Raw genomic sequence first — 25,751 nt, forward strand, 5'->3', positions numbered from 1 at the left:
CCACCATCAATTGTAATACCTCTTATCAAATTCCACTTCAGGTTATACTAAGTGTTTTTTTCAACTTCTTCCAAACGATTCTCCCTAAAGTAGTTCCATGCAGACTGTTCATAGATACTAAGTCTTTAGTGTCTTTAAACTAATCAGTCACCAACCTTTCAGTACTGGTATTCTTACTCCTGTCATTGTCAAATTCCTGGGACGACAAGTATGACATTTTTGACATGTTTTGTTAGTAAAAGTATTACTAGTACATTCTCAGGCAAGTATTGAGATTCAAAGGTCTCCTAAGTAAATAAAAATTCTAATTGGCTGTCTGACTACATCTCTCAAATTTCTTGAAGAAAGCCCATAGCTCTGCCACTTGGCATCCCAAGAAAGAACTCATTAGGAAGCTGCCAATGAAAAATACGGCTATGACTTAAATGACAAACTACATCTGATGGATTTAATTGATATCTTCAGAGCAATTCACACCAAAGCAGCAGAATATACATTCTTTTCAAGTGCACATGGAACATTTTCTAGGATAAACCACAGATTAGAACACAAAACAAGTCTCAATAAATTTAAGAAGATTGAAATCATATCAAGCATCTTCTCTGACCATAATGCTATGAAACTAGAAATCAATTACAAGGAAAAAACAACTGAGAAACACACAAAGACATGGATGCTAAATAACATGTTACTAAACAGTGAATGGATTAACAATTAGATCAACGGAGAAATCAAAAGATACCTTGAAACAAATGAAAATGAGAGCACAACAACCCAAAATATATGGAACATGAAAGCGGTCCTAAGAGAGAAATTCATAGCATTACAGACCTAACTCAAGAAACAAGAAAAATCTGAAATAAACAATCTATCTTTACACTTAGAGGTACTAGAAAAAGAACAACAAACAAAGCCCAAAGTGAGTAGAAGAAAGCAAATAATAAAGATCAGAGAAGAAATAAATAAAGCACAGTCTAAAAACAATACAAAAGATCAATGAAACCAAGAGCTGGTTCTTTGAAAAGATATACAATACTAACAAACTTTTAATGAGACTCACCAAGAAAAAGAGAGCAAGGACCCAAATAAATAAAATCAGAAATGAAAGAGGAAAAGTAACAATTGACACCACAGAAACACAATAAGAAATACAATTTACAATACTTTATTGAAATAAGCCAGTTAGAGAAGGACAAATAGCATGTGATTTCACTTACATGTGAGATCTAATGAATAAAATAAACTAACAAACAGAATAGAAACAGACTCATAAATACAGAGAACAGACTGACAGCTGCCAGAGGGGAGGAGGTTTGGGGAACTGGGTGAAAAATGTGAAAGGATTAAGCAAAAAAAGAAAAAAAAAAACCCACATAGAAACAGACAATAGTATAGTGATCACCAGAGGGCAAGGAGGTGGGGAGAGGTAGAAAGGATAAAATGGAGATAAATGGTGATGGGTGATTGTGTGTTTACCACTTGCCTTTGGGTGGTAAACACACAATACAATATACAGATGATGTGTTATAGAAATGTACACCTGAAACCCATATTACTTTATTAACCAATGTCAACCTAATAAATTCAATACAAATAAAAAATTATGGCCATGAAATCACAAAAATTACTGTGACTAACCATATCAGAGCTGAGGCAGCTAGTGGCTAATTCACACATAAGGAACAGTAATACCAATATAATGCTAAAACAGTGCCTTAGTCCATACAATGGAAAGTGATCTTTCATTTGAAACCCACACTACCTCCAAGTAACTTCCCAACTCCTCTCTCCAAATTAACAATAAACCACTACATCTCTTAACACCATCAAAGTCAAATCTTTGTGACAGCTCGGTTAAAGACATTCAAGGAATCTGGACAAACCATTGTCAAAATATTTGGTAACAAATATCCACAATTGGTAGAAATGCATGAGGGATACATGGACCTTTATATAGTGGTTTATGCAATTTCTCTTTGTGATATTGGTATTTTACTGTCAATAAGTCTAGCTACCAAAAATAAGTATTTTATTCATGAGTGAGTACACTACTTTACTACTTCCAATTAATCAGAGAATTTCTCTACCTCTTATGATCAGAGATAAGAAGCCTGACAATAGTTCTATGGACTTGTTCGGAAAAACCCAGTGCTATGGACTCTGCCCTTCATAAAAGCCATATATTAAGAGAGTCTCAAAAACACAATGTAAAAAAAAAAAAAAACCCAACAACTAAGCATTGACTCCTCAACTAAACAACAGCCTAGCAATTTTAATAATATCTGTTGACTCATGAAACTACAGGACATACACTGCAGATCCTAGTCATTCAACTATTCACCAAGCATATATTGACTACCTAATATATGCCTGGAGTTGTGCTAGTGAGTGCCTACTTATAGATGCCTTAACACTCATGACTTGCCCTAGTTCATGATCTAGAGGGTTAGACAGACACTTGGACAATGATGACAAAGATGTCAAGTGCTAAACCAGGGATGAACACAAAGTGCTCCTGACATCAAGAGAGAATGATTAACTGGGAGGGGGAAGAAGTGGATTGGTGCCTGGGAAGGTGCTCAAGAACAGGCGTTTCACCTGGATCCTAAGGGATTACTAGGAGTTTGCCTAGCAATGAAGGATGGCAGAGCAGGGGGAATGTGGGAGTACACTGCAGGTAATGGAAAGAGAATGTGTGTGTGTATGTGTAAGTAATTGTCCAGGGAATGAAAAGGCTCCACCTTAGGCAGAGTGGCAAATGGGCTTGGAAAACAGACTGGGGCAATAATTACTACTAATAATAATTAATCATTACTACTAATCATTATTAGGAAGTCTTCTGTCTCCTGTATAAACACACATTCCTCCTTGTGCCACCATTCCCTTTCCATCCAATCCTCTTCATGTTCTATCCAAACTGATCAACTTTATTCATTAAATCATGCATTTACACATCTACCAAATTTACCAGGGACCTTCTAATGTACCAATACCATGTCCCATTGGAACTGTCATTTGTATCTGTTCGTTTCACACATGAAACTAAAAATGGTAAAACTGCCCATGGTCCCCATCCTAGTGTCTTCCTATCATCATTCTTGTGCCCTCCCTTTTAAATCCTCACCCAAGGATATTTTGTATTGATTTTAGAGAAAGGAAGGGAGAAAGAGAGAGAGAGAGAGAGAGAGAGGAGAGAGAGAGAGAAAGGCATCTACATGAGAGAGAAACATTGATTGGTTGCCTTCTGTATGCGTCGCAACTAGAGATCAAACCTACAACCCAGATATGAGCCCTGACCAGGGATTGAACCTACAACCTTTTGGTGTATGGGATGACACTCCAACTGACTGAGCTACCCTGCGAGGACATTCTTGTGCCCCTTTTGAGGGGTTGTCTAAAACCTGTGGAAGCCAGGCTTTCCAAGCTGCACACAGTGTTGGTGTTCTGATATATCTGCCAAGACTGTATTTATATTCAATCATTTCCTCTTCAATTGTCCCCTCCAGTTATCAGCAGGACTGAAAAACAACATGATGGCTGCTGTTAATCATGAAGTCTCTGGTAAAGAAGTTTGCACCTGAAACTTCTTATTTGTGCAGGGAGACCAAACTGGGTACTGGGATTGCCATGCAGAAAACTGTTTTCATGAAAAATTACTGCTATGAAATGATGGGCATGACGAAGACCCCAGAGGAGATGGTCCTTTCACAGAGGAAGCAAGTTATCTCCCTAGGTGGTTGGAGTTGTCTCTAAGTCCCTGGGAGGTCAAACTAATTGGTACCATCAAACAAAGAAGAAAGGGAAAGATGGGTGTTCCTCCAGGAAAATACCAGAAGCAAAACTGAGGGAGATTCTCCTTCCAGCTGTGACCTTGGAGCTTTCTTCATGGCAAGTATGTGGCCCAGAAGTCTATGGAACAGTCACCAGGGCCTCAGTCATTTGCCTGAGGCTGCCCAGGGTTGCAGATCCATCCAGGAGGTCCCACTCTGTATCTCTGGTGTGTAGTTGGTACCTGACCTCCATATCCAGTCATCTACCTATGACTTCTGATTGGTATCCAAGCCAGGAAGTTAGCACAATTTAGGATTTCAGATTTCCTTAGAGAAAGGTTCCCTTTTCCACCTGTCAGTCAATACAAGCAGCCAAGTCTTTTGCCTTTCCAGACCTGTCATCAGGATCAAGGTGAGATAGGGAAAATCCCAAGGACAGAACAACCTGAAGAGATTACCATTTAATATCGTCATGGCAGGGGTCACTCCCCGAAGACCAATCCAAAATTCTTTTACAGCCTGCCTCGGATTCACCACCTCCAGGAAGACTTCTTTTCTGTATTTCTTCCCCTGCCCCCACCATCACCCCCACAGGCTCTCCTGAATTACAATGATATGTGTGGACATTATTTGTTAGCTCCTTTACAAAAACCAAAGACCTTTGTGGGGGAATGTACAGACCTTCAAGTTTGTAGCACCCATGCTGTCTTTACACAGGTAGGTAGTTGTTTCTGATAGAACTATAGGGCTGTGGAATCCCCATCAGTATCAAAGGTGTTTCTCTCCTGCCCGCCTAGGGCACACTGTCTACAAAGGGACTTTGCATCGCCTCTTTCCTTCCCTCTTTGGATCATCTGCATGGCCGGCCTCCAGTGAGGTTTCTGCTCCAGTGGCCGGTTGTGATGCTTGTGGTGCTGGGATGCCAGGGATGATGAAGGATTGCACTGCCCTGCACTGCCCCCCCCTCACTGTGAATGAAACTGTTCCCAGCCCCCTCACCACTGGGAGTGACTAGGCTTGTTGTTGGCTGTGAGGGGGGAGGGGTCAGAAAGGGCTTCTCTTCCCTGAAGAGAAGAATCCACACAGCGGTGCCATCTCCCTACAGGAGCCAAGACCCTGGTGTCAAGAGCATAGGGTCCTGAGTTGAGCACCTCCTGCAGTTTGTGGAAGCCACAGGAGGAGCAGGGGACCATCTCTAGGAACTTGACCTTGCCTCCCATGTCTCAAGGGGTCACTGCAGGGGGCCTGTGACTGGGAGCCCAGCCCCTGGGAGTGAGGTGCAATGTTAGGGCTCCATCCTTCCTGTTGAGCAGGAACTGCAGCCCTGCTGGGCCCTGGTTCTGGGCGAGTTGACACCAACAAGGGCCTCTTTGCACTTAAAGGCTTGCCCAGCCTCTGGGGTTTATGTTTTTTCTTCAGGCTCAGTTGTCCTTCCTAAGCTACAGCTTGTTTGTTATCCCTGGTGATTTTAACATTCACATGGACTGCATATCTCACACCCTAGACTTTCACTTCCATTGACTTCTCTATTTGGTATCTTCTACAACCTTACATCAGATACTCACCTCTATGACATGATCCACACTAGACTGTTTCATCACCAGAAACTGCACCATTTTGAAACTTTCTACTCTAATTATCAGAGAAATGCAAATTAAAACCACAGTGAGATACCATCTCTCACCTGTCAGAATGGCTATCATCAGTAAATCAACAAACAACAAGTTCTGGCAAGGATGTGGAGAAAGGGGAACAATCTTGTACTATTGGTGGGAATACAGATTGGTGTAGCCACTGTGGAAAGCAGTATGGAGATATCTCAAAAAATTAAAAATGGATCTGCCTTTTGACCCAGGTATCCCACTTCTGGGAATATATCCAAAGGAACCCAAAACACTAATTAAAAAGAACATAAGGACCCCTATGTTCATTACAGTGTTATTTACAATCACCAAGATATAGAAGCAGCCTAACTGTCCATCAATAGATGAGTGGATAAAACAACTGTGGGACATTTACACAATGGAATATTACTCGGCTATAAAAAAGAAGAAAATGTTACCCTTTGAGAGAGGATGGATGGACCTGGAGAAGATTATGCTAAGTGAATATGAAATCTAATGAACAATCTGAACTAACAAGAAAAATAGAGACAGACTCATAGAGAACAGGATGACAGCTAAGTGGGGTGGGGGGGAGTTAGGGGGTGGAGGGATTGAACAAAAATGAAAAAGGACTCATGGACATGGACAACAGTGTGGGGATTGCTGGGGGTGGGGTATAAGGGGATTAAATGGTAATTAAAAACATACGATAAAAATATTTTAGAAATTTTGCAGAATAGTGCTACAGCTCTTCAATCCCATCAGATTACTTCTTCAATCCGTCAATCCTACCACTTTTTTACTTTTCATCTGACCACTGTTTCTCCATTTGCCTCCTTACCCAGTTTGGAGTCCATCCATTTGCCACTGTTATAATTACTGTGGTAGGCAAAATAATGTCCCCTCCCCAAGATGTCCACATCCTCATCCCTGTAATCCTGTGAATATGTCAGGTTACCTGGCAAAGGGGAATTAAGTTGCAGATGGAATTAGTGTTGCTAATATAGGAGGAAGCCCCTCCAGTAGATCTTCTGAACAGCAACCAGAGTGATTTTCTTAAAACATAATTCAGATTCTTTCACTCATTCTACTAAAAACCTTCACTGGGCTTCTCACAGATTAAATAAGATACAAACTTCTTATTCTACCATATAAGATCCTGTACGATCTAACCTCTGCCTGCCACTGGTCTCATAGTTTCTAGAACACATGAAGTTCTTTCCTACCCATACGATCCCATATACTTGCAGTTGGCTATGGGAAGAGTTGTAGGAGGGCCTTTAGTTCTATACTTCTACATAAGAGTGTACAGATTATTTCCTACACAATGGTATCCATTGTAGAATGGACTAAAATCTAGCCCACAATCTATTGTCAGAGCTGTGTATCCTTGTATGGGGCTATAGTTTTCTGGAGAAACAGCTTTATCTCTTGACTCCAAAGTGCCAGTGAGCACTTAGTACAAGTCAGGAGAGCTATGTATGAACAGGGGTGTTAATTTTTCTTTCAGAACAAAGGCACTCTGAGGGTTGGCAGAGGCCTTGCTTCAACTCCTCTCGCAGCTGACTTCTCATTCTTTAAGTCTCAGCTTCAGTGTCACATCTTCGAAGAGGCCTTCTCTAACCTGTCATTATCTATCTCAGTCCTATGTCTATTTCCCTCATAGAACTTATCAGCATCTCTAAGTATAGATTTGTCTGTCTGTCTTCCTCCTGTAAGTTCCATGAGAACAGAGATCTTGTCTGTCTTGTGCAATACTGAATCTCTACCCACTTAATACACAATTACCCACTGAGAAGTGGCAGTTGATGAGAAAGAAGAAAACTCCTGATGGGAGAATACAATAAACAAAGAGGGTCTAGCTTACCACTTTGCCCAAGTGTATCTGCCATCCTGATTGGCATAAGGAAAAGTCTCCTTTTCATAAGGTAAGTCCACATTTGGCCAACCATTCTCAAATGCAGCAGCAAATCAGAATTGGGGGGGATTAAAAATAATAACACAATAAGAAACACAATTTACAATAGCCAAGTGCTGGAAGCAACCCAAGTGCCCATCAGTAAATGAGTGGATCAAAAAACTGGTACATTTACACAATGGAATACTATGCAGCAGAAAGAAAGAAGGAGCTCCTACCCTTTGAGACAGCATGGATGGAACTGGAGAGCATTATGCTAAGTGAAATAAGCCAGGCAGTGAAAGACAAATACCATATGATTTCACCATTAATAGGAACCTAATCAACAAAATGAACAAGCAAGCAAAGTATACCCAAAGACATTGAAATTGAGAACAGGCTGACAGTGACCAGAAGGGAGAGGGAAGGGGATAATGGGGGGAAAGGATGAAGGGTTCACAGGAACAATTATAAAGGACATATGGACAATAACAAGGATGGTGGAAACAGGAAGGAGGTGGGGAGGACTAGGGTGGTGGGGAGGGGTGGGAGGAAAGGCAGAAAACTGTACTTGAACAACAATAAAAAATGTTAATGAAGACTGAATGAATAGAGCAATGAATCTGCATCAAATTTCATGTTAAGCTTGAATATTCTTTTTTTTTAAAGATTTTTTATTTTAGACAGAGGGGAAGGGAGGGAGAAAGAGAGGAAGAGGAACATCAATGTGTGGTTGCCTTTTATGTGTCCCATACTGGGGACCTGGCCTGCAACCCAGGCATGTGCCCTGACTGGGAATCAAACCAGCAACCCCTTGGTTTGCAGGCTGGTACCCAACCACTGAGCCACACCAGCCAGGGCTTGAATATTCTTCTGAGAAAACTATTTGGATGATTCAGAAGGCCACAGCTACGGGCAACTGGTGATTGGCAGATCTATCATAACATGTCCTCTCAGGTATCATGTCTCAGGCAGAGTTTTTTTGCAAGACATTAAATCACCCAGGTGACTCAGTCCCCCTACAGCCCAGTTTTGGCATCCTGTGGCTTCAGGCTTTTTCCAAAACTGAAATCACCTTTGAAAGGGAAGAGACTTCAGACCATCGAGATTCAGGGCAATATGGGATGGGACAACTGATGGCAATTGGGAGAAGTATGTGAGAAACCAAGGTGCCTATTTTGAAGGGGACTGAAGCATCATTGTTCTATGTACAATGTTTCTTGTATCTTATGTCTTCTTAAATAAATATGTCTTTTTCATTAAAAAAAAATAACATAGCCACTCCTCCCCACTACTTCAAGGTTCCAATTCAGTCTGGGGGGCTCCGATAGACACCCTCAGTGCACTATCTAGAATCTGCCACTGGGTGGAGCAGTGTCATTGTGTTTTACAGGAGAGATCAGGCTTTGCAGCAGGGAGAAGACAAATTACAATTTTTTAAGATTTTGTTGCTGTTTCGACAACTCTGACCTCAAATCTTCCCATTCTAGAAGAGTTGGCTAAGCAGTGCTTCCAAGAAAATTCTAGTCCTGCTTTCTTTTCCTTATTTTTACACGTACTGAGTAAAAGTACACCTACCTAAAGCTTCCCTCACATCTCTTAACACACTTCCAAAAGCTCTGCCACCATTCCCTCACCTCCAGCCTTCCAATTTACTTTTTACCAGCTTTATTGAGATACAATTGACATATACCAGTGTGTAAATTTAAGGTATACAACAGTGATGGTTTAATATGTGCATGTTTTGTGAAATGATTATATAAGGTTATTTAACAGCTCTGTCATGTCACATAATTACCACTTTTTTGTGGTGAGGACGTTTAAGATCTACTCTTTTATCAACCTTCAAGTATATAATACAGTATTGTTAACTATAGTCACTATGTTGTACAGTATATCCCTAAAATTTATTCATCTTGTAACTGGAAGTTTCTACCCTTTGATGAACATCTCCCTGCTACCCGCAACCCCCAACCCCCATCACCTGACAACCACTATTCTCTGTTTCTATGAGTTTGGCTTTTTTAAATTCCATGTATAGTGAGATAATACACTATTTGTCTTTCTCTGTCTGACTTACTTCACTTAGCATAATACCCTCAACGAGATCTATTCATGTTGTCACAAATGGCAGGATTTCCTTCTTTTTTTTAATCCATTCATCCATCAGTAGACACTTAGTTTTTTTTCTTTTTTCATGCCTTGGCTGTTATGAAGAATGCTGCAATGAACATGGAGGTACAGATATCTCTTTGAGATAGTGATTTTAGTTCCTTTTGGTATCTGCATATACAAAGAAGTGAGATTGCTGGATAATGTGGTAGTTCTGTTTTTAGTTTGTTGAGGAAACTCCACACTGTTTTCCATAGGGGCTGCACCAATTTGTTGTCCCATGAACAATGCACAAGTTTTCTCTTTTCTCTGCATCTTCACCAGCACTTGGCATCTCTTGTCTTTTTTATGGTAGCCATTCTAACAGGTGTGAGATGATATCTCATAGTGGTATTAATTTTCATTTCCCTGATGATTAGTGATGTTCAACATCTTTTCATGTACCTGTTGGCCATCTGTATGTCTTCCCTGGGAAAATGTCTATTCAGGTCCTTTGTTCATTTTAAAATTAGGTTAATTTTTTCTATTGAGTTATATGAGTTTCTTATATATTTTGGATATTAACTCCTTATCAGATATATAGTTTAAAAATATTTTCTCTTATTCCATAGGTTGCCTTTTCATTTTTAAAAACTGTCTCTTTTGTTGCACAAAGGCATTAAAATGTTTGATGTAGTGCCATTTGTTGGTTTTTGTTTTTGTTGCTTGTGCTTTTGTGTTATATCCAAAAAATCATTGCCAACACCAACATCAAGGAACTTTCCCCTTATGTTTTCTTCTAGGAGTTTTACATTTTCAGGTCTTACATTTAATTCTTCAATCCATTTAGAGTTCATTTTTCTGGTGTAAGAATGGGGTTTAATTTCATTCCTTTGCATATAAATATCCACTTTTCCCAAAACCTTTTATTGAAGAGGTTATCCTTTCTTTGAGTAATCTTGGCTCTTGTGTCAAATATTAGTTAACTCTATATGAGAGGGTTTATTTCTGTGTTCTGTCCCATTAATCTATGTGTTTTTTTCCCAGTCCTCACCAGAGAATATATTAATTGGTTCTTTAGGGAGAGGAAGGGAGAGAGACAGAGAGAAACATCAATGTGAGAGAGAAACATCAATTGGTTGCCTCCTAAATGCATCCCAACCAGGGACTGAACCCACAACCTAGGTATGTGCCCTGACCGGCAATCAAACCTACAACCTTATGGTGTACAGAATGACATTCCAACCAACTGAACCACCCAACCAGTGTTGTCTCTGTGTCTGTTTCGTGCTGGTACCATACTATTTTGATTACTGTCACTTTGTAATATAGTTTGAGATCAGGAAGTGTGATTCCTCCAGCTTTGTTCTTTCTCAGGATTGCTTTGACAACTTGGGGTCTTTTGTGATGCCATCCAATTTTTAGGATTTTAAAAAAGATTTTATTTATTTATTTATTTTTAGAGAGAGGGGAAGGGAAGGAGAAAGAAAGGGAGAGAAACATTAATGTGTGGTTGTCTCTTGCATGCCTCCTACTGGGGACCTGGCCCACAACCCAGGCTCTGGCTGGGAATTGACCCAGCAACCCTTTGGTTCTCAGGCCAACATTCAATCCACTGAGCCACACCAGCCAGGGTAATTGTTTGTTTTATTTCTGTGAAAGTGTCACTGGAATTTTAATAGGGATTGCATTGAATCTGTAGCTCCACTTTTCTTTCTCTTCTCTTTTACTTCTTTATCCTGTACTCCTCTTTTTCTTCTAAGAACTCTGTGCCTTGATTTCATTACCTGTAAAATGAGGATAAAGTTAGCATTGTTATGAGAGTCTAAGGAGATGCTATCTGATTAATTGTATTGCTGTAACTTGGCATGTGATATCTTGGTAGACCCTCACAACAATGCTATCCCAATCCATCTACTAGTGGTAGCAGCTCTGTTTAAGCAAGCACCATTTCATTAATGCTTCATTTTCAAGAACATGCATTATGTAAAGTGAATTACACCTGAATAGTATTTGGGGAGAAAATCAACATGCACTGCTCCCTTGCCTTTTGCTATACATCATAAACTAGCTTCTGAGAGAACTGGATGGGGAAGGAGTGGAAGAGTTAGCAGAAAAGACTAAGAAGAGGTGTTCTGTTTTAATCTAAAAAATGGAGATAATAATAGCACTTACTTCATAGGCTTGTTGTGAGTATTGAATGGGTTAATACATGTAAAAACTTGGAACAAAGCCTTGGATATAAATAACATGTCCAAGGACATGTGATGTCTCAGCACACAATTTTTGTCCTTAAATAGCTTAGAGTTCAGTTGGAGAGATAAGACTCATGCAGCAAAAGGCAATTAACAGTACATGTCACCAGTTATTACTACATCCATAGATTGCATGTAGTGTTCGGCCCTAAGATATGATAGTGAGAACGACAGTCTTGGTATAACATGAGAGTGCCAAAGAACTAGAGCAAACAATAAAGGCACCAAGATCAAAGCAGCAAGAAAATCCTTTGGGGTGGAGGGGTCAGAGATGGTTTCATGGAAGATTTAGGATTTGGAGTAGGCCCCAGAAATATGCCAGGGGCTGAGTAGGTGAAGATAGAGTAATGCAGTAGAGGCAAGAGAAATGCCTGTGATATGGAGGGGGAGGTCAAGCCTATTTGAAATGCAGAAGCCCCTTGTACATGACCTCTGGTAAAACACTAAACTAATAAAGGGAACATCATTTCCTAACATCCAGGAGCTAGCCTGGTACTATCAACTAAGCCTTGGTGTTGCTAGGAGCTGGCCTGGCACTAGCAGCAACACCAAACTAGGGGTCAATGTTCTCTTGAATGTAAACAATTTCACAGGACATTAATATCAGATAAATCAACTCTGCAACTAATACAGCAAGTCAACAAGATTAGCTCATAATGTTTGAACCCAGAATAAATATAAACATTGTCCAAACCACAGAAATGACCCATTATCTCTCTCTTTCCAGGCTAATATGACTACTGATTCAATACCAATTACAGCTTCTGCCTCCCACTCCACATAAAATTTATTGAAAATTTCAATCACAGAATTGCTCTGCTGTCTCATACCTACCATCCTAGAGTGAAGCACAGCTTCCTTTGACAGCTCCCAACAGTCACCTAACCAAAGCTTGATTCCTATATAAAGCTTATTAACAACCTTTAGGAACTTCACAGTTCTCCATCATGTTTGTCCTCCCTCACTGCAACAAGTGATAAATCCTGCTTTATCACTACATGTGTGTTCCTGGTAGTCTTTGGCTAGAGGACAGTCACATTATCACTATGATAATTGAGGGCTACAGGATCAGACCTGCCACTTAGCTTCATTTTAAGAATTCCCAGAAATAATTCCAGAAATGTCTGACACAAAAACTGCCCTATCTCATAGAAATAAAATGATAGAGGCAATGACAGGATGCTGCAGGGACACAAAAAAGGCTTCTTTCAGCAATGCATCACAATTTTACAATTCACTGTGCATAGTACTCTCCTTTTTTCCTGATCATACTCCAGTTACAAAGGTAACTTGACTCCTATCTGCTTCTGCTTCTGCTTCTACCACCAACACCTGGACAGTGTCTTTCCACTTCCCAATAAAACATTCCTCCAAAGCTCGTATTTTCCTGTAATCTCTAACTAAGAGCCCAGGGAAGATGGGTCCAAGCTTCAGGCTGATTAAATACAGAGCGTGACATGATTTCCTCATGATCTTAGCATTAGGAGAAAATTAAAATCAATGCTCATGCAGTAGCCCTCTTGTAAGTATTTTTTAATATATTTATTGATTATGCTATTACAGTTGTCCCATTCCCTCCCCCACTCCACTCCATCCTGCCCACCCCCTCCCTCCCACATTCCCCCCCCCTATAGTTCATGTCCATGGGCCATACTTATAACTTCTTTGGCTTCTACATTTCCTACACTATTTTTACCCTCCCCCTGTCTATTTTCCACCTATCATCTATGCTACTTATTCTCTGTACCTTTCCCCCCCTCTCCCCCTCCCACTCCCCTATTGACAACCCTCCATGTGATCTCCATCTCTATGGTTCTGTTCCTGTTCTAGTTGTTTGCCTAGTTTGCTCTTGTTTTTGTTTTAGGTGTGGTTGTTAATAACTGTGAGTTTGCTGTCATTTTTACTGTTCCTATTTTTGATCTTCTGTTTCTTAGGTAAGTCCCTTTAACATTTCATATAATAAGGGCTTGGTGATGATGAACTTCTTTAACTTGACCTTATCTGAGAAGCACTTTATCTTCCCTTCCATTCTAAATGATAGCTTTGCTGGATACAGTAATCTTGGATGTAGGTCCTTGCATTTAATCTTGGGTAATGTAATTCTGATGTGCCTTGGTGTGTTCCTCCTTGCGTCCAGCTTCTTTGGGACTCTCTGAGCTTCCTGGACTTCCTGGAAGTCTATTTCCTTTGCCAGATGAGGGAAGTTCTCCTTCATTATTTGTTCAAATAAGTTTTCATTTTTTTGTTCTTCCTCTTCTCCTTCTGGCACCCCTATAATTCGGATGTTGGAACATTTCAAGATGTCCTGGAGATTCCTAAGCCTCTCCTCATTTTTCTGAGTTCTTGTTTCTTCATTCTTTTCTGGTTGGATGTTTCTTTCTTCCTTTTGGTCCACACCGTTGATTTGAGTCCCAGTTTCCTTCGCATCACTATTGGTTCCCTGTACATTTTCCTTTGTTTCTCTTAGCATAGGCTTCATTTTTTCATCTGGTTTTCAACCAAATTCAACCAATTCTCTGAGTGTCTTGATAACCAGTGTTTTGAACTGTGCATCTGATAGGTTGGCTATGTCTTCCTCGCTTAGTTGTATTTTTTCTGGAGCTTTGAAGTGTTCTGTCATTTGGGCCTTTTTTTTTTTTTTTTGTCTTGGCGCGTCTGTTACTTTAAGGGGCGGAATAAATGCTTTATAGGGACACAGACGTTAGGTTTATGACATTCCGCAGCCCATTCTCAATTGCTGTTCTTGAATAATCATTTGATTCCAAACTGTGCTTGCCCACTGAGGAGGTAGAAGAGGTGGTATAACTAAAGTATGTGACACTAATCTTATTCTCAAGGAGTGTACAACCTGACTAAGAGACAGCAAATCATGACACATAGAACAAGAACATGGACATGGAAGAACATGCTAAATTTCATGGTTGTTTGAACATCACATGAACTTGTACCATAAATGCAGAGGAATTTCACAGCAAGAGCTCACCATGGGTCAGATGGGCCTAGGGAAGCTTTGTGGAGGAAGAAAGAAGAGTAAAATGCAATTTCAATCAAAGGGTTTTTTGGGGGGTGGGAGTTCATGCTTTAATTTATCTTTAGTATAAAATAAATTGGGATAATTAATTAATTTTGAGGGGGTTTTGCAATGTTCCTCTAGTACCACTGGAGTCAACACAGGATGTCCCAAAAAGTGCTAGTAATGTTCACTTTTTACTGAATCTCAGCGCTCCTGGGAAGTGTTGCCAAACAAGCTATCTGCACATTCTATCGAATATAAATTTTCCTACATTTGGAAAAATCAGGATTATTAAAATGTGAATGTCAGAAACTTATGATTTGAAGGGCTTCCAGGGAGAATTTCTGTATCACCATTTGCAAACCCCTACCTGTCACAAGTGACTGATATTCATCCTCACCAGCATTCTTTGTTGTCACTATATTTTATTTTAGCCATTGTGATAGATGTGTAGTCATGTACTTATTTATATATATATATATAACATTTTATATATGTTGTTCCCAAGCATTTCTCTGTGGTTTCATTTTTTCAACATATTATACACAGGATTCCATACAGTGTGATTTTTTAATTTACCTATAGTTGGTATACAATATTATATTAGTTATATTGGTTTAGGTGTACATATAGTTATTTTTATTGTTATTCTATTATGGTTCTCCCCATTTTTCCCCCTTTGCCCTACTTCATCCATCGTGCCCCCCACTCCCACAGTCAATCCCCACTCTGTTGTCCATGTCCATGGGTCATTCATACATGTTCTTTGACTAGTCCCTTACCCTTCTTTCCATCATTATCCCCTCCCTCCCCACTGGTCACTGTCAGTCTGTTCCATGTTTCCATGCCTGTGGTTCTATTTTGTTCATTAGATTCCTCTTATAAAGTGAGATCATATGGCATTCATCACTTGGCTTATTTCACTTAGCATAATACCCATAGATCCACCCATGTTGTCTCAAATAGGAAGATTTCATTCTTTTTTAATTCTGTGTAATATTCCATTCTATATACATGCAACTTCTTTATTAATTCACCTATCAATGAACACCTAGGTTGCTTCCATACGTTGGCTATTGTATATAATACTGCAGAGACATAGATGGTCAACAGACATGTAAAAATGCTCAATGTCACTAATCATCAGAAATGTGCAAATCAAAGCTATAATGACATACCACCTCACACCTGTCCTAATGCCTATAATCAATAAATCAACAAATAATCAATGTTGGTGACGATGTGGAGAAAAAGGACCCTTTGTGCCCTTGTGTTTGGATTGTAAATTGGTTCAGTCAATATGGAAAGCTGTATGGATGTTCCTCAAAGAAACTAAAAATAGATCTACCATATGACCCAGCAATTCCACTTTTGAGTATTTTCCCCCCAAAAAATGAGAACACTAATTTGAAGAGTTATATGTACACCTATATTCACACAGTGTAATTTTTATGTCATTTTAAAAATATATTTTGTTGATTATGCTATTACAGTTGTCCTAATTTTTCTCCTTTTGCCCCCCCTCCACCCAATAACCCCCTTCTCTCCAGCAATGCCCCCCCTCAGTTCATGTTCATGGGTCATGCATATAAGTTCTTTTGCTTCTCTATTTCCTATACCATTCTTAACCTCCCCCTGTCTATTTGTACCCACCAATTATGCTTCTTAATCCCTGCACCTTTTCCCCATTCTCCCACTTCCCCCTCCATGCTGATAACCCTCCAAATGATCTCCATATCTATGATTCTGTTCCTGCTCTGGTTGTTTGCTTAGTTTGTTTTTTTAGATTCAGTTGTTGATAGTTGTGAATTTGTTGCCTTTTTAATGTTCATAGTTTTGATCTTTTTATTTTTCTTAAATAAGTCTTTTTAACATTTCATATAATAATGGCTTGGTGATGATGAACTCCTTTAGCTTTACCTTGTCTGGGAAGCACTTTATCTGCCCTTCAATTCTAAATGATAGCTTTGCTGGATAGAGTAATCTGGGTTATAGGTCCTTGCTTTTCATCACCTTGAATACTTCTTGGCAGTCCCTTCTTGCCTGCAAATTGTCTTTTGAGAAATCAGCTGATTATGGGAACTCTATTGTATGTAATTCTTTGCTTTTCTTTTGTTGCTTTTAAGATTCTCTCTTTATCTTTAACATTTGGCATTTTAATTATGATGTGTCTTGTTGTGGTCCTCTTTGGGTTCAACCTGTTTGGGACTCTGTGCTTCCTGGGCTTGTACATCTATTTCCTTTACCACATTAGTCAGGTTTTCTTTCATTATTTTTTCAAATAAGTTTTCAATTTCTTGCTCTTCCTCTTCTTCTCCTTCTGGCATGCTTATGATTCAGATGTTGGTACATTTGGAGATGTCCCAGGGTCTTATACTATCCTCAGTTTTTTAAAATTCTTGTTTCTTCCTGCTATTCTGGTTGAATGCTTATTTCGCCCTTATGCTCCAAATTGTTGATTTGAATTGTAGTTTCCTCCCCTTCATTTATGGTTCCCTTTGATTTTTCTTTATTTCACTTAGTGTAACCTTCATTCCTTCCTTTATGTTGTTGCTGTATTCAGTGAGTTCTCTGAGCATCCTGATCACCAGTGTTTTGAACAGTGCATCTGACAGGTTGGTTATCTCCATTTTGTTTAGTTCTTATTCTGAAATTTAGTTTTGTTCTTTCATTTGGGCCATACTTCTTTGTCTCCTCAATTTGGCAGCCTCCCTGTGTTTGTTTCTGTGTATTAGGTAGAGTTGCTTTGACTCCCTGTCTTAGTAGCATGGCCTATTGTAGAAAAGGCACCTGTAAATTGTGTGGGGCAGAGTCTTAGGTAATAACCAGGGCAGGGCAACCCACTTCACTGCTTTGTGGTTCGGGGGGGGGGGCGGGTTTGCAGAGGAGACAGTGCTGTTGTCTGGCTTCTGGAGGTTTGCCCAGCACTCATCCCCTTTCCAGTCACTTCACCCACTCCCTTTACGTGACTGGCACCCTTCCAGCTGTTGCCTTGGTGCTGAATCCCAGAGGGAGTGGTTTTGCATACATTCTAAGACTGTGAAGGCCCTCTAAGCAGAATCTCCTGAAAATCTGGCAGTTTCTTCTGCCACCCCAACTCTCAATGTTTTTAGAGCCAGAAGTTATGGGGATTTATCTTCCTGGCTTTGGAACTCTGGTCTGGCCTGGGGCTGGGATCGATCACTCCAAAGGTATCCTTCCTGATTTTTATCCATCACACATGAATGTGGGACTGTCCATTCCACTGCCAGTGCCACCTCTTTGTGCCACACCATGTCTCCTAGCCTCTCCACCATTCTCCACGTCTCCATTCCTCCTACCCATCTGGATGAATGTGGCGTCTTTAAATCCTTGATTTTTGGACTTCGATGCCGTTTGATTTTCTGACAGTTCTGGGTGTTACTGTTTTGAGGTTTAGTTGTAATTCTCTCTGTGGTTGCGTGCGGAGGAAAAGCATGTCTATGTATGCCTCTATCTTGACCAGAAGTCCACACCAGTATGGTTTGTAAAGTGTGTTCCTGATTGCAGTATAATTTTGTCTAGTTATACTAATGACATATCTTCAGTGAAAGAGAAGTGAAACTTTTTCTTTCTAGCATCATTGTTAACATCATTCTTTTACATTTTATTTTACTGTGCTAAAAACACTTAACATGAGATCTACCTTCTTAACAAAATTTTTAAAAGATTTTATTTATTTATTTTTAAAGAGAGGGGAAGGGAAGGAGAAAGAGAGGGAGAGAAACATCAATGTGTAGTTGCCTCTCACATGCCCCCTATGGGGGACCTGGCTTGCAACCCTGGCATGTGCCCTGACTGGGAATTGAACTGGTGACCCTTTGAGCACATGCCGGCGCTCAATCCACACCAGCCAGGGCCTTCTTAACAAATTTTTAAGTGTATAATATATTACTGTTACCTCTAAGTGCAATGTTGTACAGCACATCTCCAGAGTACATTCATATTGCTTAACCAAAACCTTATGTTCACTGATTAGTAACTTCTCATTTTCCCCAGTCCCAGCCCTAGCTCCTGGCAACCACCAGTCTCTACCTTCCCCATTTTAATTCTAACTTGTGCACATTTGCAAAGGTTCATCATATTACCATTCTTAAACATAATGGTGAATGCCAGTGAGAGCATTCATAAGGGGGGGGGGGGGAGAACCTCCCAGAAATAGACTTGTAAGTGTTCATACAGAGAATTGGCTTCTCAGAATAAAAATAAACAAATATAAATATAATTCTGACATTCTACCTTACAATAGATTCAAGCCAATGTAAATATCCCTTGTAGTTGGAGTACTTTTGTAGTTGGATTGAATCGATTAGCTTAGTAAATTAAATATTAAACGAGTTGTATGGTATCATGTGTAACCTTGGTTCAGTTACTTGACCTCTGTAAGCCTCCATCTTTTTGTCTATAAAGTGGGGAAAATATAAGTCTCTACCTCTTAGCGTTGTTCTGTGGATTAAATGCAATAATGCACTTAAGTGCTTAGCACAATTCCTGGCACATAGGAAGTAGTCAATAAGTATTAGCTGTTATTATTTAAAGTAAAACAAATGCCATTACAATGGAAAGTAGCATACTGCCCTAGAAAAGGCACTGAACTGGATGTCCAGTCCTACATTCTAGCTCCGGTTCTGCAACAAAATACCCATAATGGCTTTGGGTAGGTAACAGAATCTCTCCGGACCTTAGTTTATTCCCTTGTAAAAAAAAATGAGGACATTGGACTAGATGTTTTCTAAAGTCTTGTCCAATTTTAAATATCATTCCACAACAATTTAATAACTCCTCTATTACAGAAAAGTCCACTATTTCTGCTTCCAACGATGAAGAAAACTGAAGTGTGTAAATTATTGGATTAAAAAGTATCCATGCAGTTACCAGAGGAAAACTTGTACAGGCCCCTCATCAGTGCAGCAAGCAGCATGTCTCTTCCCATGGCAGTAGGCTGTTGTGAAGTGTAGATTACAGCAGGAGCCCTGCAATAATGAGTTGGAGAAGATTGGCGCAGCCTATAAGTGCATCATTGGCATGACAAAATAGGCCACTGAGCCCACACCTTATCATTTACACTTATGTGCCTCTACTTTTTTGCATTTGGAACACATGGGGATACTTCAGAAGCACCCACACAATAGTTCTCCGATGGCTATGTGTGGAACAATGAAAACATCCTCATTGATCTTGCCCTTGGCTTTGGTGTATGAACCATTACCAAAGTAATGTTCCTGAATAAAAAAAAAAGCTGTCCCTGGAGACTGGAAGCCTGTCGATTTTTATGAGTACATTCTGAGATTGAGAGGGTATATGGCAAATTGGTCCTCATTGATTTTGGGGGGTACTAAAAGCACACCTAGCCATGAAATTGACTCTCTGAAGTTGTTGTGGAAAAGACTTAGCAACACTTCATAAAATCTCACTTGCAGACTTCCCTTTTTCTGGAGAAAATAAAAAATAAGAAAATAACTTTCATAGGAAACACATTGATGAATGTGCTGTTTTCAGAGAAAGAAACTAGCAAAATAGCCTTCAATTTGAGAGATGGTCAGTTCTGTTGTTTGAGTATGATGCCAGGGTGCCCAAGGGACACCTACAAAGGATGTCAAATATGCAGGGAACCCAGAGAGCTCACAAGTAGCCAAAAGACAGGTTCTACCTACACTTATGAACTGCATCATTTTTCTATAAGGGTTGGGCAAACCATTGCATTAGCATAAACATGGAGAACCCAAGATACCTCCACCCCTAGCAGAAGTCTAACAAGCAGAAGGCAATTAATGCATAATCCTCTCCTTACTCTGTACAAGGGAGGTTCACAGAGAAGCCCATGTGCTTTCTCATGCCTACCTTTGTGGGGTATGTGTCTTTTGATGAAGAAATTAGGTTGGATCATTGTCTGTGATGAGGTTTTAAAGAAATGATTCCCACTAACCAAGCTCATAATAGATGAATTTCCACAATATTTCCAAAATAATTTGGGGAAATTACTTAATAATGATTCATACGCACTGAGTACTTAGTGTGTGACAGGGACACTGAAAAATTCTTTACATGATTTATGACATTTATACTTCATAATATTCCTGAGGTATGCTATGAGGTTCTATTTTCTCCCCACATTGTAGATACAGAGATTAAGCATCAGACAGAGGAAGTCATTTATAGGAGGTAAATGACAGATCTATATGACTCCAAAGACAGTATGACATTTGACATAATGATAATAGAAGGCACAGCCCCCTCCTCAAGTAACTGTGAATAATATGGGGAGAGGATAAGGAAGAAAGCCTATGAGCAGAAAACACAAGTCTCTCTCTGTCTGTCTATGACTCAGCTGCAGCTGTGACTCATAGAAGACTGAAGGTCACTCACCAAGTTGGGAATGACTCTGGACTTGTATTAGAGCCAGCACCCGAGTGCTGTAGCTCTGGTTGTTATCCCAAACTGACCTCTCTCACCATCACTCCCTCAAAGTTAAACATTCTTCAGTCTTCCACTCTTACCTTCTCTCAGATAAATGTGATCAAAGACAACAAATAAGGTGCTTGAATGTGTTGCTTGGGGGATTGGGAAGGGAGAGGTGGCTCCTGAGTCACAAGGAGGTCGACAAAGAAGAAATTCCTAGGGTCCAGGAATTGGACAGCATCCCAGCATTTGTGTGGTTGGTGAGAATGGGGACTCTGGCCCCTCTGATGGGACTGATGTTGACAAAGTGACAGGCTTTCCTTCCATAGGATGTTGAGGAAATAGAATGCATCTCTGTCTCTCTCTCTCTCTTTCCTTCACTGTATGACCCAGACTGGAAACAAATTTCTCTACGTCAAACCTCGTTCTCATCAGCAGGTGCAAAATAAAATAGCTGCCCTATATAATGCCTTGCAATTCTCCACATTAAATGAAAGTATGGTGATTAGTCTATTTACATCTGTTTTCCAGAGGTGGCACCAGGATGAAAGAAACTAATGGTGGGTTTTTATTTCCAGCAGTCCCTGTATTAATCATCAATTTTCCACCTGATGCTTGGAAGCTTAGATAAGAATTTATGGTTGTTGTCATAAGTTGTGGGATGAGGAAAAATGGAGACTGCAAGGGGTGTATCTATGGGGTAGTTTAGCCCTTTGTAACCTTGGTAAGCCTTTAGATTCTCAGGCCTAGGTTTTTTGGGGGAGGTTGGTACCTGCCAGCATGCCCATCCTGGGTCTTCCTGTGTTTTCTTACCCACACATCGCTTTACTCTCAAATACAGCTGCCTTGTACTCATCTGCTCCATCCTCCCATCACCCAAAAAAGAGGCCTATCCACTCTTGCCAGGGTAGCAGACCAGCAGGGATAACCCACTCTGAGTAGCACTGAGCTTTTCAGACTTCAGCCTTAGGTTTTCTGCTTTCTCAGGTTTTGTCCTTCCATTCCTTAGGGCACTCCCCTCATCGTGAAGACATATACACAATATATATACTCCCAACTTCCACTCCCCACCACCAATTAAAGGCCCTCCTAACAAAGGACAGTATGAGACAGTTTCAGACATTTGTAATACTTGTTTGTCTCCTCCTTGATGAGTGGGCTATAACCTTAACTTATTCCAGTTATATAACTGTTGGTCAGCCAATTCCCATAAGGCTCTTCTCTGACCTACTTGCACTTCAGAATTTAATGATTTCATAGGTTACAAGAGGTGTGGCTGCAAGGTTGCTATAGAAACCTTTGCTTTCCTGACCTTTATTTTTTTACCCTAATAAAGAGTTAAAACAAAGTTAAATAACTATTCAATGAGGGGTTGGGTATATTAAGTATAATGCACTTTTTCACACCGGAGAACGTTTGAAAGCTTTCTACCTCAGAGAAATTAAATTTGTCTCCTGACTTTTTTGTTTTGTATGGTATTTTGACATTTTCAACCAAATAATCCTATTGAGTTTCCAAAAAGAAAGGAATTACTCCTTAGTTGTGTATGCTGTTGTTAAAGGACTAGCTTCATTGTCATGCCTAGATTCCACAGGCTTGAATTGAGCGGGGGAGACTGGAGAGTTGATATGGAATGGCAAAGGAAGAGTTGGGGGTACCAGAAGTCTAGCAAGCCTGATATCACATTAAAAATGATCAGCAATCTGAGGAAGATGGTGGCAACATAGGTGGGAGCGGATTCCACTTCCCCTCAACGCCAGTGAAATACCTAGCTGATCTGAGGAGCAGAGCGAACAGCCAACAGTATTCCAGCATATATGAAGATCAGAGACCAAAGATAGAGGACATTGAAAGATCTGACGGTAAGAAGAGTGCTTAAGGACAATAAGGTCCCCGGGACCCAGGACCCGGGACCCGCGCTGGGGATAAGGGCGGCAGAAGCCCCAGCCCAGGTGCAGGGGCTGCTGCAGGATTCTTGGGAGAGAGCCAGGCTGAGCTGTGAGCAGCCAGGCGCTTGTTTGGACCAGGGGGGCTTGAATAGGAAGAATTTCTCAAAAAGAAAAAGAAAATAGAGGCACTCAGGGGCTAGTTAGAGAACTCTTGGCAGCAGCGGCCCCTGGCGCCCCTCCCCCCTCCGCCCCTGGACTGTGAACGTGGGATAAGCAGCCCTGGCGCTCACCTGAAGCCCGGTTGCATGCACGCAGATCAGTGGACTGGGGGCCAACACCTGAAACCCCGGCGGGGCGCCCGCACCTGAAACCTCAGGTGGGTAAGCATCTGGAGCAGAGGCTAGCTGCTCCACCCATAGGACCAAAACAGCGGACCCGAGCACTGCGTGACTCGGTCCCAAAGCAGCCCCGCCCACCCGAGAGACTCAGGCCCAAAGCGGCTGGATTGGCTGATCAACAGCCTGGCTGCCTGCCAGGGACCACACCTACAACGCCTACCTATCACCAGAGCACAGAGCCCTGCAGGGCCTACTGGCTCTCTAGGACAAAGGCAGAACACCCAGCAGAGGGGAGGTGCAGGGCTAGAGGACACTGCATTCCCCGGAAAGACTCAACCCAGTAGGGGGCTGAACTACCCCATAGCAGCACCCAGAGCCCCTAGCATCTAAGACAGCAAAGAGCAAGAAGGTAGAGTGTGACTTGCCCCTAATTGGTGCAACCCAAGGACAGCACAACTGGTGAACTAAAGGCCTACTGGGGAGCAGAAGGACCATGAGGAATTGGACTGCAGGCTGAACAACAGCGAAGAGTGTGGCCCAGGAAGGGAGAAAAGTGAAACCAATCCTTCCAACCACCCCCTCCCGTTCCACAGACAGGAAGACCAGCAGAACTAACCTGACCGGTTTAAAGGCAGCAGAAGACTTTTTTTTTTTTTCTTTCCTCCTTTCCCCCTGAATTCCTTCTTCTTTTTTTTTCATTCCTTCTTCCTCCCATCCTTTACCTTTTTTATGCCTTCTTCCTGCCTTCTTTTATTTATTCCTATGTTTTAATTTTTGTTAAAATTCCTTCTTATCTTGCCTCCGATCTTTCTTTATTCCTTCTTCCTTCCTTCCTTTCCTTTTCTATTTCCTTTTTCCCTTCTTTTTTTTCTTTTTTTCCCCCCCTTTCTCTTTTTCCCACAGGTGAGACAACAAAACCTGGAGCGCTGAAAAGACCAGAGTTAAACCGTGTTACACCCATAAATGTCAGCTCAAGAACAGTGAGCACAGGAGATTAAGGAGACAGCACCACTGAATCCCATTGGCATTCTACCATAGAATTTCATACCATAAACCCAGGGAGTCAGAATAGATCAATTTAAGAAGCAGAGGCTAACACGAAGAGTCTCACAAACAATGGGAAGACAAAGAAACGATTCCCAAATGAAAGGAAAGGAGGGAGCCTCAGAAAAAATGCTAACTGAAAAAGAGGCAAGTCAACGATCACATACTGAATTCAAAGCAATGGTTATCAGGAAGCTCACTGAGCTCTCTGAGCTCAAAGAGAACTACCAGAAACTACAGGGAAACTACAATGAACTCACTGCAAACTATATCAACATGAAAAAGGAAATAGAAACTATCAACAAGAGCCAAGAGGAAATGAAGAATACAATTTCTGAATTGAAGAACACAGTAGAAGGAATGAAAAGCAGACTTGATGAAGCAGAGGATCGGATCAGCGAGCTGGAGGACAAAGTAGAAAAAACACCCAGAAAGAGGAAGAAAAGGAAAAGAGGCTCAGAAAGAATGAAGAGGCAATAAGGGAAATGCAGGACAACATGAAACATAACAATATCCGTATAATAGGAATACCAGAAGGAGAAGAAGAGGAGCAAGGGATAGAAAACCTGTTTGCAAAAGTAATGATGGAAAATTTCCCTAATCTGAGGAGAGAAAAAGTCACCCAAAACCAGGAAACACAGAGAGTCCCAAGCAAGAGGAACCCAAAGAGACCGACTGCAAGACACATCATAATTAAAATGGCAAATTTCCAAGCCAAAGAGAGGATCTTAAAGGCAGCAAGGGAGAAACAGGAAGTAATGCACAAGGGAGCCCCAATAAGGTTAGCAACTGACTCCTCAATGGAAACGCTCCAAGCCAGAAGAGAATGGCAAAAAATATTCCAAGTAATGAGAACCAGAGGCCTGCAACCAAGACTACTTTACCCAGCAAGGCTCTCAATCAAGATAGAAGGCCAAATAAAGAGTTTCCCAGACAAAAGAAGTCTAAAAGAATACGCTTCCACCAAACCAGCTCTGTAAGAGATGCTAAAGGGACTGCTTTAAGGAAAGGAAGGAAAAGAGAAAGAGAGAGGAACACAGGTAGGAATAAAGGCAATGAATAACTACCTATCGATAATAACCTTAAATGTAAATGGATTAAATGCTCGAATCAAAAGACGTAGAATAGCTGAATGGATAAGAAAACATGACCCACACATATGCTGCCTACAAGAGACCCATCTCAGGAGAAAAGACTTACACAGACTGAAAATGAAGGGCTGGAAACAAATTTTCCAAGCAAACAGACAGGAAAACAAAGCAGGGGTAGCAATACTCATATCAGACAAAATAGACTTCTAAAGAAGGGCCATAAAGAGAGACCCAGAAGGTCACTTCATAATACTCAAAGGAAGAATCCACCAAGAAGACATAAACATTGTAAATATATATGCACCCAACATAGGAGCACCCAAATACATTAAGAAAATCTTG

General features: G+C 40.8%; 1 protein-coding gene across 1 annotated transcript in view; it reads right to left on the reverse strand.

Annotated features, from left to right (window-relative positions):
- Positions 1-23,399, reverse strand: part of CT47C1 (cancer/testis antigen family 47 member C1) — a 34,852-nt gene extending 11,453 nt beyond the window's left edge. Inside the window, exons 1-2 of the mRNA XM_053916905.1 lie at positions 23,227-23,399; positions 19,524-19,621 (exon numbers count right to left, since the gene is read on the reverse strand). The gene's annotated coding sequence lies outside the window, so the exon portion shown is untranslated. The remainder of the gene's footprint in view (positions 1-19,523; positions 19,622-23,226) is intronic.
- Positions 23,400-25,751: the final 2,352 nt, after the last annotated feature.

Source organism: Desmodus rotundus, chromosome X (genome assembly GCF_022682495.2).
Source record: "Desmodus rotundus isolate HL8 chromosome X, HLdesRot8A.1, whole genome shotgun sequence".
NCBI classification, from domain to species: Eukaryota; Metazoa; Chordata; class Mammalia; order Chiroptera; family Phyllostomidae; genus Desmodus; species Desmodus rotundus.